Genomic DNA, 15,347 nt, shown 5'->3' on the forward strand with positions numbered 1-15,347 from the left:
AGATCTACAGAATCGATGTAATCCCTATCAAAATCCCAAAGGCATTTTTCACAGAAACTGAAAAAACAATTCTATAATTCATACAGAAGCACAAAGGACCCTAAAGAGTCAGACCGATCTTGAGAAGAACAAAGCCAGAGGCATCACACTTCCTGGTTTCAAAAATACTACAGAGATACAGTCATCAAGAGTACAGTAATGGCATAAAAACAGACATATAGACCAAAGAACAGAGTGGAGAATCCAGGAATAAAGCCATGCATCTACGGTCCGCCGATCTTCAACAAGAATACAAGATGGAGAAAGGATAGTCTCTTTGACAAATGGTGATGGAAAACTGAATATTCACACGCAAAAGAATGAAACTGGACCCTTATCTTACACCACATATAAAAAACAAACAACATACAGTAAAAACTTATATGTAAGGCCTGAGATTTTAAAACTGCTACAAAAAAAACACGGGAGAAAGCTTCATGACATTGGTTTTGGCAAGGATTTCATCGATAAGGCACCAAAGGCTCAGGCAACAAAAGCCAAAGCTGACAAGTGGGACTACATCAACTTAAGATGCCCTGCACAGCAAAGGAAACAACCAACACAGCAAAAAGACAACCTGCAGAATGGGAGAAAATATTTGCAAACCATGTATCTGATAAGGGGTAATTCTCTAAATACGTAAGGAACTGCTACAGCTCAATAGCAATAAATAAAACAAAAAACTAGTAGTCCAATTAAAAAATGGGCTAAAGACTTGAAAAGACATTTCTCCAAAGAAGATATATAAATGGCCCACAAGTATATGAAAAGATGCTCAATGGCATTAATCATCAGGGGAATGCAAATCGAAACCACACACACACACAACCACAATGAGATGCTACCTCATACCTGTGAGGATGGCTATCATCAAAAAAACAAGACAAAAAAAAAGGACAACGGTGCTGGTGAAGATGTGGGGAAAACAGAACACCCGCACCCTGTTGGTAGGAAGGAAATGATGCAGCTGCTATGAAAACAGGAAGGCGTCTTCTCAAAATATTAGAAGCGGGACTATCACGCGGTAGCCACCCCACTTCTGGGATTTCTCCGAAAGAGACGAAATCAGGGTCTGGAAGAGAGATTAGCACTCCCGTGGCCACTGCAACAACGATCAGAGTAGCCCAGGTGTGAACACCACCTAGACTTTCAAGCAGATAAAGAAAACCTGGTCTCTGCAGACAACGCGAGGTCATCCAGCCCTAAAACAGTGGCACCGCGCACTATTCCACCACCCGGATGAACCCTGAGGATAGCATGCCAAGTGAAATAAGCCACTTCAGGACAAATACTGCATGATTCCGCGATTTGAGGAATATAGTCTAGTCAAATTCACAGAATCAGAGTAGGACGGGGGTTGCCGGGGGCCATACGGAGTTACCACAGACACGGTTCCAGTCAAGGAACATATCAAGCTCCGGAAACGTGCTGCGCAACACGGACCTCCGGCCAACGACCATCTATTGTACGTTTAAGAGGGCAGGGTTCACGTTAAGTGTTCTTTCCACAATAAAAAAAGGGAAATGAATCCGTGTAGTGACGGATGAGAGAAAAGCAAGTTCGTACAGACACAGGAGAAACTACAGGAGGCTGTGGGGCCAGCAAAGAATGAGACGGGCCGAGCACCTGTGATTCTCAACTCACTTCCCCTCGTGCGGAGTCCACAGAAACCCCCTTCGGCGGCGAGGCCAGAAGTCCTAAGTGACGTGAAGGTTACTCCCTCAGAACTCAAGAATTGGCCGGTGACTGCTGCTACCGGGCCAAGAGGTCTGCAGAATTTAGGACGTATTCAGACCATGTGAATATTTACCTGAAATACGTGAAGGCTGAAGATGCCCCCGAGATACTCAAATGAGACCAATCACCTCTCAGCAGTGTACTGACGCCGCGAGTACAATTCGCGATTTGCAAGCTGGCTCCGTGTTGTTCTCTGCAGAAACGCGTACTTCCCAAGCGAGAGACTTCAAACCCGAAGGGATCCATCCGTTTAAACTCTGTAGAACAACAGCGATGATTCCGAGAGCTCTCTCTCAGCTCCCGTAGTTTTCGAACCCGGACACACGTGCCCCCCTGGTAACACGTGGCCACAGACGCTGTAAAGGAACCAGCTTGTGACCGTGGATTCCCACGAGACTCGTGACCGATCTGCCCGCAACCTGCTGCTTTCCCACCTTCCCTTTCGTCGCAGCCCTCTCCACCCAGCCGTCCCGAGTCACGCCCTTCACACCGACCCAAGAGGCACAGCCTCCTCAAGACGTCTCGTGAGAGGACCCTGAAATGACGGCGTCGGTGAGCAAGTGAGCCTTCCGTGACTTGTAACAAAATGGTTTCTGCTCTATTTGCTTTGCACAGAAGTGAGGAGGGTCTAACCCAGCTGTCAGAATCAGAGTAACAATCTTATGACGCATAATGTGATGTGGGCATGTAACACAGGTGTCGGAAAAATTAGAATAGCATTCCCACTTCAAAATCCTTGAATTCCTACCTACTGATTCACGTAAACTGATATAGTCTCTCATCTACAGTAACGAAAAGAGACATAAAATTGATACTGAACTTGTCCCATTCTTGCAATGAGGAATATTCATCCACAGATACGTGCATTAATTAGAATATCTTAGCCACATCCATCTCATTAAGAGTGAATTTGCAACTCAATTTTACTTTATTAACCTATCAAATAAGTTAATAATCAAATATATCCACAATGACTTGATTTTACACTAATAAAAATTATAACTTAATGCTGAGAGCAAATGAACTCTTAAAGTTATTATGGTCAATGGAACTTTTTAAAAAAATTAAGTTCACTGTTTATACTATTTTATTGCAGAGAAGACAGGGTAGACCCAAAACAGCCACGTTACAGTAGAATTTATTTGTGTGGGGTGGCGAATGAAAATACAAGTTCAGGCACAAAAGACGAGGATGTAAAATTTCAGATGTTAAAGCAAATTATTTTTTTCAATGGATGATAGTTGGGGCGCCTGGGTGGCTCGGTTGGTCAGGCATCTGACTCTTGACTCCTCTCAGGTCACGATCTCATGGTTCATGGGATCGGCCCAAGTCGCCTCTACACTGAGAGTGTGGAGCCTACTTGGGATTCTCTCTCCCCCTCCCCCGCTGGTGCTATCAAAATATATAAACTTAAATAAATAAAGGGATGATAGTTCATTTAAAATAATCATCACTATGGTATTTAGATTCCACTGGATAAATTTAGGAGAGTGTTAGGGGAGCCTGGGTGGCTCAGTCGGTTAAGTGTCTGACTTCGGCTCAGGTCATGATCCCACAGCTTGTGAGTTCAAGCCCCGCATCGGGCTCTGTGCTGACAGCTCGGAGCCTGGAGCCTGCTTCTGCTTCTGTGTCTCCCTCTCTCTCTGCCCTCCCCCACTTGTGCTCTGTCTCTCTCTCTCTCAAAAATAAGTAAACATTAAAAAAAATTTTTTTTTAATTTAGGTGAGTGTCAGAACACATTTTAAAATGCCATCATTTACAATCTGGCAATCATATTCTTTACCATCGTTTAAACTTATGATGGAGAATTTTATATGTCAATGTAAAAATGTTCAAGGGGGTGCATTATCTATTATCTTTCAAAGGGGTATGCTTTCAAATTCTGGAGATCACTTCTCTAGAATAGGAGTTCTTAACATGGGATGTAACGTAGTCATTATAGAAACACTAGTAGTTCGTCTTACTAGTTTTAGGACACTGGCAAGTCACTTAAGTTCGGCTCAGTCTACTTATGTGTAAAATGGGGACAGTACTCTATGTACAGAGATGAATCTGTCGAACTTCAGTATGCATTAGAATTACCTGGAAGGCTTGTTAAAACAGATTGCTGGACCCTTGCTCCCAGAGTCTCATTCAGAAGGTCTGAGGTCAGGCACCCAAATTTGCATTTCCAACGAGTTTCCAGGTCATGCTAACGCTGTTGGCTCGGGGACCGCGCTTGGAGAACATCTGGTCTATCTCAGGAGATCATTATGAGGACTTTCTGGGCTAGTACGTAACGTGGTGACAAGGGCAGTGGCACACAGCAGGGGCTACTACTTACCTGCCGGGTGGTCAGTTAGGATGGGACTCACTGCAACAGAAAAGTCTAGTTTTTCTCTGGGGTAAGTATGTCATTTATCAAGAAGTCCTCAGGTAAATCATCTAGGGCTGGCACCACTGTTCAAGAAAGCCACGAAGTTCCCAACCACCTTCTGTCTTCTTGCTTAACCGCCGTCGTCCTGTGGCTTTCGTCGTCATAGACCCGTGAGCGCTTCTGTTCCTCCCGGAATCCTGTCTGCATTCCAGATAGAGAGCAAAGCACAGGCCAAGGAGGTGATGGAGCATGACGGCCAGGTCACCCTCCACCTTTGCAAAGACTTCACTCTCTTTAGAGAAGTCACTCCCTTTAAAGAAATGTTTCTAGAAGCCCCTCACAAGTGATTTCCACTTGAATCTCAATGGTCAGACCCAGGTCACATGCCAGCTACTCCAACTACAAGGGAGTTGGGGAAGGAAAGACTTTCTGGCTCTAGCTATTACGGTGGCGGAAACCAAAGGAGAAACAAATTTGGATACAAGACAGACAGCACAGCATGTAGGCGTTGGCCACTGGTGGTCGATTCAACTTCCAGCCCCATTCCCTTCCTGGAGGTCAGTGGGTAGAGCTGAAAGTTCCAATACTCTAATCTCAAAATCCGGTTCCTAGAGCTTTCCAAAAAAGTCACTTCATTAACATAGGCTCAGGTGTGGCTGAAAGAAGTTTGTGATGATTAATAAAAGATACTCTTTTCACATTTAGCACTCAAAAGCTATTTCAGGAACCAAGTGTAACACCAAATATTATAACCAAAGACGCCCCTCTTACTCTAGTCTCTTAGGAAATGACAAAGGTTTTGGGAGCTACGAGCCAAGAACCATGGAGGAAGACCAAAATATATACCTAATGTATCATAATAGTTTATTCATAAATAAATAAACTTTCTTTACTAATATGGAAATCTCTAAGATATAACATTAAGTGGAAAAAAGCGAGTGTCACATAACATATAAGAAAGAGTGAAAATAACATATCTTTGTATTTGCTTGTATTTCCACAAAGGAATTCTGGAGAGACAACTAAAAACACTAACAAAAACAGTTCCCTGTTTGCTGTGCCGGGGAAGGGAGTGGCGTGGATGGGAGGGAGGGTAGGAGTGAGACTTTACTGTGTACCTTCTTTATTATTTTCATTTTGAAACACATAAATAAATTGGGTTTTCAAAAACAAATATATAAGGGGCGCCTGTGGCTCAGTCGATTAAGCATCCGACTTCGGCTCAGGTCATGATCTCACGGTTCGTGAGTTCCAGCCCCGCATCGGGATCTGTGCTGACAGCTCAGAGCCTGGAGCCTGCTTCACATTCTGTGACTCCCTCTCTCCCTGCCCCTCCCTCGCTCACTCTGTCTCTGTCCCTCTCAAAAAATAAATTTTAAAAAAACGTTTAAAAAATTAAAAAAAAAAAAAGAGAGAGAGCCTATAGCAGAAGCACCCCACTGGCTTCACAGTAAAAAAACACAGGCTTTGATGTCAGACGGACAGGAATTCAAACCCTTGGTTCTGCCACTTACTAGCGATAGGATCTGGAGCTACTCACCGAGTTAAACTCTGGGCCTTGGCTTCACCAGCGTGAAAAATGGATTTAACAAAAGCATCTCTCGCTCAGGGTTGTGAGGATGAAGGAACACACGTGTAAACCGGTTCGGCAGCAGCTGGCATACAATCCCTCCACCTGTTGTTGTAATTACTGCAACAGAACAAAGGTCATTTTTTCCCCAATCACTAGAGCTTTCAAGAACATCGCTGGATTTCCACATTAACTCCTGACAGAAAAGATACTAAAATTCCATCACCGAGCTCCTAACAGTGCCAGGAAATCCTTACACGGATTCCACCTTTGCTGAAGAAAACTCTGCTTAAACCGAGAAAAATATCGCGGCGTTCTTCAAATTCGATAAAAAGAGGTAAGATTCTTTCCCTCTACTCGTTGCTTGCATGACCCAAGTTTGTGACTCAGTACCGTGCTGGTAAATTTCCCTGGGCCAACGGATTAAGTGCCGGTTAAGCCACAATGTCTCCACCAGGCACCGCGTCAAAGAAGGGTTTCTGCCCGGAATAAAGAGGGGGCTCGGACGGCAGCCAGGGGTGACCACCACCGTCCGCACATGGACACTTCAGATGATCTCAAGGTCGAGGCCGGCTGTTGAGACAGAGGGGCTGCAGTAGTGACGACCACCTGTACCCCCAACCCCCGCCCCATAACTACCATCTCGTACTCATCTGATGCCCAGAATCGTCGTTCCCTGAACGCAGCCCCATTTTCGCCTCCCACGGAATACTCTTCCAGAAGATGCTGTTATCCGGGGCAGTAAACTCCAGCACCTGCCGCTCAAGACCCCGAACCCTCCTCCGCAGGGAAAAGGCCACACTGCTCCGGAGGGACTTCCCCTGGTGGGGCGGGGAGGTGCCTTCGGCTCCCGGGCCAGAGTCGCCTCTCGGCCCGGTCATCCGCGCACTCGGTTCCCTCCCAAAGGCCGAGGAGAGGCTCTTCCGTGCCTTGCCCCGCGCCGGCCGCTTCCCAAGCGAGGAAAGGGACCGTGGGGGCCAGCTCGTGTCCCAGACCCACGTCCACGACAGTTGCCCCCACGTCCCGCCCTGGTCAGGTTGTAGGCTGCGAAGCCCGGCCCTCCTCGAGCAGCCTCGAAGCGCGGAGGGGGTCCCGCTGGGGCCCCGGGATCGAAGAACTGGCGGCCAACTGCGCTGGAGCTCCCCGCCGCACAGCCACCTCCGAGTCCACCGCCGAGCGGGACGGCTAGGCTTCCCTCCGCGGCGTCGCTTCCGGTCCGCTCTAGGAACCTGGGAGGAGTCTGCGCCTCTATGGTTAGTTGCTCCGCCTGCCTTTCTCTCTCCTCCTTACCTTCAACCTGGGCCCGGAGGGGTTGGAATTGTCAGAAATTGTTTGGAAAACTTCAGAAGTATGCATACAAAGAGAGAATCGTATAATGAATCCGATAACCATATCTAACCCTTTCAATAATTATCAATTGATGGCAATCTTATTAATCTATAACCCCAACCCTCATTCCCCCAACACTTTGCAGTAAATCTCAGACATGGATCTTCCATAAATTTAGCACAGCCGGGGCTAGGGTGAGGCAAGCGAGCACTGCCTTGGGCACAAAATTTACAAGGCTACCAAAAAGCTTACCAATCGAGATAATATTTTAAAGCAATATTTTAAAAATCAAAATTAATGCAAAAGATCCATAATGAATACAATATCAAAATTCTTAATAATCAGTATTACTGATTTTCCTTTTGTCTCAGGCTCCACTATGACTGGAACAAGGCTAATACTTATGTATCTCTAAAAGATAAGGACTCTTAAAAAACATAATCACAGTATGATCACATCTAAATATAACAAAAATAAGATCAAGCATTCAATTATTGTTCCAATTTTGCCACTTGTTTGATATATCTTATAAATGTGTTGTATAATATAGTTATATAGAGGTATTAAAATTATAATATTCTATATAATATAGACTATATTATAAGAAGCATGTATATAAGATACACATACGCATTTTAAAAAACAAGTGATTGGACATATATGTCTCTTCAGTTCCTTGAATCTATAGTTTCTCTCTCTCTCCCCCCTTTTATTTGTAGAAGAAACTTGAGGTTTCCCAGTCTGGGTTTTGTTTCCCAAGGACTTTTAAGAATGCACACATCAGAAAACCAGTCTCTCACTTCAATGAAGAGAAGGAAAATAATCTTTCCTTCTGCCCTTCTGAGTTCTCGATGTGGGCCCCTATAATGTAACGACAATTAACAACACACTTTATTTAACATGATTTATGTGACACGGGAGGCCTCACAGGGAATGTCCCAAAGTTAGAGTTGCACACGCTTGCACGGAATTGGGCAAAGAGCAGTAAAATTAAGAAAATGTGATGAGGCAAGGTGGCAGGGGCTAGGGAGGTAATTGGGTGAAGTGACCAGAAGATAAGGGTGAATTTAACAAGGTTTGTTTGTACAGATTTCCCTCAGCCTCAACTTTCTATCCTTGAGAATCAAAATGTTACTCTTCTCCTGGTAAAAGGAATCGAGATAATTACCAATCGAGATAATATTTTAAAGCAATATTTAAAGACATCTTTCACAGGAGAATTTTATCTCCCACTTTTAAGAATAAGAAGAAAGGCTGGAGTGTTTTTCTTGCATCTGCTGCTTTTCAAAAGCGTTTCGCTCAAAATGACCATTGCGCCCCAGGGGCATGTTTCGGGCTGGCATTGTCTGCCACCCTTCACCAGCTTCTTCCTTATTTCCTAATGCCAAAGCCCATAGATCGGCCAACCTACCTCACAAAAGGAGAATCTTCAGCTGGACCACCTGAAGCTAGAGATCGAGCAGAGACTGGAATGGGCAGGGCAGGCCAGAGACCCAGACCCTTTCCCTCACCAGCCACACTGGTCATCTGGCTCTACAGTACGACCTATTCACTTGGTTTCGTGGCCTTTGAGTTGCTGTGCTGATGGAGGGGAAGAATTTCCTCTACCCTTCAAGTTTCTTCCAGCTGGTCTAAGAATTAAGTCACGTGAGACAGATCAACAGGAGGAGAAACCCCAAAGTTTAATTATGTACATATGGGGGCCCAATAATGAGCAAAATTAAAAGCTTCCTTCCACAAGGAAATAATGCAAATCAAATGTCAATGATAAACGAGACACATGACTACGATAATGCACCTGAGCTAGAAAAAAAGTTAACGTGAAAAGTTTTTTAAAAGAACCCAGGAAACAGTAATGGGCAAAACTTTGTGCGAGCAAACGGGGAAGTCAGATCTGAGATGAAACAACCAGTGATTCTTAGGACAGGTAGGGAAGAACATAAATTGAATTTGGAAGTGTATGTGGTTGAAGGTGAGCGGAATATCACACCCCAAAATATGCCATTTTAACATACTGGTTATTTGTAACTAAAGGTGTTTGAGAAACAATTCATGCATGAACAACACTCTGACCCTCCTTTGCCCTGCCAAAAGCAGGGGCGAAGTCTCCCATGTGAAGGGTCCCCTCCCTGTACCAGAAAGGTAGAGGACCTCCTTAGCACTAGAGATAAGGATTCGGGGTCTACAAGATTCTGTTTGAGAAGCCTGTACAAATAAGCCTTGTCACTTCTCCACCGTGAATTATCCCAAGTCCAAACCCCTTTGTGCTGTCAGTTCTTCACAAACTGATTGTTTATTTGCCTACACGGTAGGAAAGCTTCCTGCTTTGGTCACATTTTTGAGTTTCCTTTCTTTATGGGGTTCTCACATGTATAAAATTAAATTTATCTTCCTCCTGTGGATCAGTCTTATCTCAATTTAATTACTAGACCAGCCAAAGAACCTAGATGGGAAGAAGGCAAAAATTTTTCTGATCCTACACGGTGTTATAGGAATAAAATGGACCAGCGGTTTTGGGTTGATCCCAGAGTTGCTACAGTATACTTCAGCTCCAGTCTTTCAGTATCTTATAGTTTAAAATAACAGTTGTAACTAAAATCTTATATAACAGTTATTATGTATCAAGCACTATTTATGTGTTTTAAATGAGTTAACATATTGAAACATAACAACAAATCTATGAGGTAGATAATATCATCATGCTCATTTTACAGATAAAAAACTGAGTCAGCATTCTAATCAGATAGCTCTACAGAACTTCCTTTTAACGAAGTCACTATGCTGTTTCTCAAAGGCACGTTTGTCATTTTGTCAGTGGATGATCATATTCCAAGGAATCGTCCTATTCAAATAACCAAGTTCACAGCATCTTGAATTGTACCTTAGAATATTAATTGCTCCAATTTTAAATTAATATTAATCTCATCATTAATACCGAATATGAACCGTGGACTTGAAAACTCCTGTCTAGATAAGAAACTCTGAGCATATGTGAGCCATGTATCCTGCACGATTGTCATGAGGAATTCTTTCTGGGAATTTCACTTTAATTACTTAGTAGGTTACTTCCTTTTATTTAGTTTCCCAATAAGGAAAAGAAGTATAATGAGTGTAAACATCCTACAGATTGATGATTCTTTTTTTTTCTCTTTCTTTGTTTTTTTCTAAATTTTTTTGTTATTGTTTGTTTTACATTATATAAGTATATATAGGGGCTCATTGCAGAAAATGTGGCTAAGCAAAAAGAAAAAACTAAACATGGTTCATAACTCCACCATCTAAAGGGAATGACTATTTAGCACATTTAATAATGTCCTGAGACATGTGTGAAACATTCTTATTGATTCTTTAGTTTTAAAGTTTTAAAAAACATATATGTCACACTCAAAAAAAAAAAAAACGCAAAAGTAATACAAAGAACTCCTATATACTCTTCATCCAATTTCAACAATTGGGAACACATTTTCCACGTTTGCCCCTTGTCTTACGTCACCCATTTCCCCCCAAACCACATGAGAGTTAGTCGCAGGATAGTTTTAAAGAGATCATAGTCATGCACACACAGTCTTTCGGACTCCAGTCTGTCACTTCATATTTCCTTCACATCTTTTCATGAAGGACAACACAGTGCCATACTGGAGTGAAAGATCGATACACATTTGTCAAAATTGTAATTTTGTTCGATAATTGAGCAGCTTAGGAGTGCCTATTCAAGTCTCTAAATGTGATATGGCTTGAGAAAGAAAGCGCTTTGTTCACATTAGAGAAAATTAAGGATACCATTTCCACTACCTCCTTTTCTGTGTTGGAAAACCCGACACTTTGTATGATGTTGAGAAATTTCTAGATTCAACTCCTGGCTGGCAGGACCAACTCATTTGAAAATAAGCTTTAATTTTTGACTGTGTACAAAGTGAAAAGTGCAATTCGAAATACTCAAGATATACTAAGAGAAAAGTGCAAGGGCAAACAATGGGTAAATGATTATGAATCTTTTGCGGGGAAAAGAAGAAAAAATAATAATAAATACAAATATTTATATCTATGAAAACCAGTAAGGATAAATGAGAAGTTAAGAACAGAGTTGACCTACAGAAGGTGATGGTGAGAAGTGGGCTAAGGAAGAATACCGCTGAAAGGGAAACGTTTGCATTTATCTTTTTAAAGTTTCTTTCTTCAAAACCATCAATGTATGTATCATTAACGCAAAAACAGAAACCTCAAATAACGTTTCAAGTTATGTAACCCTTTCATGTCAGAATAAGTGTGAGAGTGTAGGAAACAGAGATCTTTGTCAATCCTTACTATTAAAGTTTTGGAAAATTTTTCTCATCTTGTAGTCCTTTCTGTCTTTTAGACGAACCGGGGAATGCAGAATGACCCACGGTGAGTGGTAGGAAGGGCGATTCCACAACTGGTTTTCAGAGGAAACAAATAATTCAGGTTTTTCTCCTTCCAGAAGAGTTTCGTCACAGGAAAACAAAGCCCTCTGCTCTGGCGCCCCCGCTAGTGTGCGAGAGCGCGGGGGGCCGAGACAGGTGCAGGGCACCGGCAAGCTGGGGGCGGGGACTGTGCCCACCTTGGGGGCCAGCACCGCAGCAAAGAAGTTCGGAGACTCGCTCACCCGGCAAAGCCCGCACCCAGAGGGTGTGCAGGCCCGCGGGTACCCTCCACGTGTAGCGCAAAAGCTGGCCCGTACGGGGATCGAACCCGCGACCTTGGCGTTATTAGCACCACGCTCTAACCAACTGAGCTAACCGGCCAGGACACGTACGGGCTCTTTCCCACGGTAAACGGCACTCAAACAGCATTGCTTCCTCGAGGCTAATCTCGGGAAGAAGAGAGGATCGCTCCTATTCCTCGCGTCCTTCCCGTCTGGAGGGGCCGAGGGGGGAGAAGGGAGGGGGAAAGCTCCATATTCGGCCTCAAGGGATCGGGCTTCTTCCGGGAAAACCCGAGAAGATTCAGGCCAACGTCAGGGAGCGGGATCCGGGCGCCTCGGCGCTCCCGGGGACCGTCGAGACAGGCCGGCTCCGCCCGGACCCTGGGGACGCCGCACCTCGGACCCCGCGCCGCGCCGCGCCGCGCCGAGTCCGCCCCTCAGTGTCGCCGAGCTGGAGCTGCGGTGTGGCTCCCGGACGCGTGGTGGCGCCCGAGAGCGGGGCTGGGGTCGGCGGGGCTGCTGACCCACCGGGACCCGGAGCGCGACCTGAGCTCCCGAACCCAGCCGGAGGGAAGGGGGAGGCGGGGCGCGTCCTGGGCCCGGGAGCAGCGCCGGGACTGAAACCGGAGGAGGAGCCGAGGCCCCGGTCGGGCGACTCCGGAGGAAGGAGGGAAACCTCGGAGCAGGTACGCCCTTCCCAGCGCGGCCTGATGCCCCTGCCGGGACGCGCCCACGCGGGAGGGGCCGGCAGGGGGCGCGGGGCGCGGAGTCCTGCCATCCTCCGCTCTCTGCTAGGTCCCGCTTCCCCCTGGCTTCCCACCACGGCGCTTTCTAAGCCAGGGGTACTAATATTTTCAGAAGCTCATCGGTCTGTGCACATTCTCAAAGCCTTCTTTCCCCTCCATTTATAAGTACCTGTGAGCACGTGTATGTATTATATGGGCTTCTCTCGGATATGCACTATAGTATGTAAGGTGTTTAGGACTTGATATGCGCTGTTTCTCCCTAGAAATGAGAACCATATTCTTTGACCAGCTAACTTTGCCTTTTATTTCCTAACTTTCCATTTCAAATATTTGCGTTTAATATCATACATATAAATCATTCTTCTGGCCATTTAGCACTCTTTTGGCAACTTTGTATACCGTTTGAAGCAACTAGCAGGTATCTTCATGTTTTTTGTTGTTATTCTGTGGTGAGAATTCTGAAAGTTTGCAGAGTAGAAGATTAATATTATTATCATTCTTGTTTTCCCGGGGCACTTGCTATGGTAAATGATTTCTGAAAGCCCGGACCCCATTCAGACTTCACTTTGACCTCTAGAGACCAAAGTATGCATCAGTCATTACTTGCCTTTTGTCAAGGGTCGGTTCCCTGGGAAACGCTCTGAGTTCATGGGGAACGCTCTCAGAATCAGTAAATACGAGAGGGTGAGGGAAGTGGGATTGGGGAGAGGCAGAAGCTGAGCTGCGTGTAGTTTAACAGAGGCCTCAAGCTGATGTCTCAGGGGGATTTGAGCTTGGAATGGCGCTTCAGGAATGTCCTGCGTCGAGGCAGAGGGGAGTGGGGGAAAGATTTGTACTCTAACATCACCCAGGCTTGGATGGGAGCGCTCCTCGAAGGTGGGTGTAACTTTGCGCAAGGTGCCTCTTCTGTGGAGGAAGTTCCCAGAGGCCAACCCAGCCGTGAGTGAACCATGGGCAGTCAACGTCTGTGAGTGGAGAAAGGAGTGCCACCATTTTGGAGGGCCATCTGACAGGCACAAACAAATCCTCACAGCTCTTTCAGAGCCACGTGTCAGACACGTGCTAATCTTTGACCAGTGACCTCTCCTTTTCCACACTAATAGAGGAGAGAGCAGGTGTGGTTAAGAGAAGAGGATGATTAGCAGAAAGTCAACTCATTGTTCCTTTAGGGTTCAACAGAGGTCTGTGTCCCCAGCAGACCTCAGTGGGTCTAGTGGTGTCCACCTTGAAACAATGATCCAAAAAGAGACAATCATTTCAATCCAGGCCCTCTGTTCATCCTTCCAAGAGAACGTTCTTCTTTGGTTTTGACTGAGACATGTCTGTTCTTTCATTTCTGAAACATCTGGTGAACTAGTTACTAAGTTCATTACAGTTGAGTTGTGTGAAATCATACTGAAATAATATGTAACTTATGAGCATACCGTACCTGGCTCCGTGGCTTAGCTGGTTAAAGCGCCTGTCTAGTAAACAGGAGATCCTGGGTTCGAATCCCAGCGGGGCCTGTGCCTCAGCTCTCTTTCTGGCTTTTGTGATTTAACCTCCCATGTTTTCTCCAGGTGGGTAGGTAGCAACTTGAATTTACCTGGGGGAATACTCATGCCTTTGAGACGCATATCCTATACATCGTAAGAGTAATTTAAAGACCCAGAATATTTGTTCTAGGGGTGATGTATCAGGAAAAGGCAAGGAGCCTCACCTAGCCTAGCTGAGGTTTGCCCCTCTGCCCTGCCATTTGAGATCAAGTGACAGAGATTCAACCGCTGTGAAAACACCCTTTCAGATATTCTTTGTATTACTAAGAAATTACTGATGACTAAGAAAGGATTAATTACTTTCCTGTTGATTTTTGCCCATCAGGAAAGGCAAAGGTGTTAGAAGACTAATATTTTATTAAAACTCCTTAAAGTGGATTTGAATCTAATGGACTCCATGAGAGTTGAGTGGTTAACAGTACTAGAAAATAAAAGGTAGTTCCTCTATAAGATAATTTTAATCAAGTCCTGAACGTTCAAAATTGTGTCTTTGCTGAAGAGAGTTCTAACTAAATACCATGTATTTCCTGACATAAGTTATTCTTTATTCAAACCTCCTCCCCTATTAAATGTTCCCTGGCTTGGGATCCTCAAACAGACAGCTCTCTTCTGTGCTCTTACAGGAGACATGGTGTTGTTTTAGGTCAGCTGTGCGCTTCTTTCTTCTTCGTGTTCAGGTATTCGTTGCTAAAATTGGGCACTGGAGAGGTTGGTGAATTCATCTGAATGAAATGTCCATTAAAAGGTGAAAGGTAAAGTATGGTGATGATGAAAAGTGTTGGAGAAAGGGAAATGATTGGGAAGTACATCCAGCTTTCACCAGGAAAGCTTAGGTGTGAAATGAATGTGATAATGACCACCCTGTAGATAATTACTTGCACAAATCATTACTCAGCAGACTCAGCTGAGATCTTCTGGATTCATCTGTCCCTGTTCCCTGTTGTCACACTTTCTTCTCTGTGTTGGTATTGTTTAATGCTGAGTCTGTGTCTACAATTCCACATAAACAGCACATCAAACTTAGGAGTGTCGAACACTCTCAGATGGTTAAGTTTTAAGTTCTTGAGCCTTGTACCTACACCATGATTACACCTGGAAAAAATCTCAAGCACCTTGGCGCTTTCCAGGGCTGATGTCCCCAGCGCTGACCCATTGCAGAATCTCTGGAGTTGATCCTTCATCCTTTAGAATTTCTTCATCAACTCTAAGCATCTTGGCGGCCTGCCTGGAGCTGATCTCCCCAAATAGGCACATCCAAAACAGATCTCGCCCAAGCTTGAAACTCATTATTTCCATCTGCACTTAGATTTCACATAGGCGCTATTAGCACAATGCGCCCTAAACTCAAGTGACATCAATCCCATTGGAAACC

At 44.7% G+C, this 15,347-nt stretch overlaps 2 non-coding genes across 2 annotated transcripts; one reads left to right on the forward strand and one right to left on the reverse strand.

Moving 5' to 3' along the window:
• Window positions 1–11,720: 11,720 nt before the first annotated feature.
• TRNAI-AAU lies at window positions 11,721–11,794 on the reverse strand. Its single transcript has one exon. It is a non-coding gene; the product is annotated as a tRNA-Ile (tRNA).
• Window positions 11,795–13,871: 2,077 nt separating this feature from the next.
• TRNAT-AGU lies at window positions 13,872–13,945 on the forward strand. Its single transcript has one exon. It is a non-coding gene; the product is annotated as a tRNA-Thr (tRNA).
• Window positions 13,946–15,347: the final 1,402 nt, after the last annotated feature.

This window comes from Panthera tigris, chromosome B2 (genome assembly GCF_018350195.1).
Source record: "Panthera tigris isolate Pti1 chromosome B2, P.tigris_Pti1_mat1.1, whole genome shotgun sequence".
In the NCBI taxonomy this organism is placed as follows: Eukaryota; Metazoa; Chordata; class Mammalia; order Carnivora; family Felidae; genus Panthera; species Panthera tigris.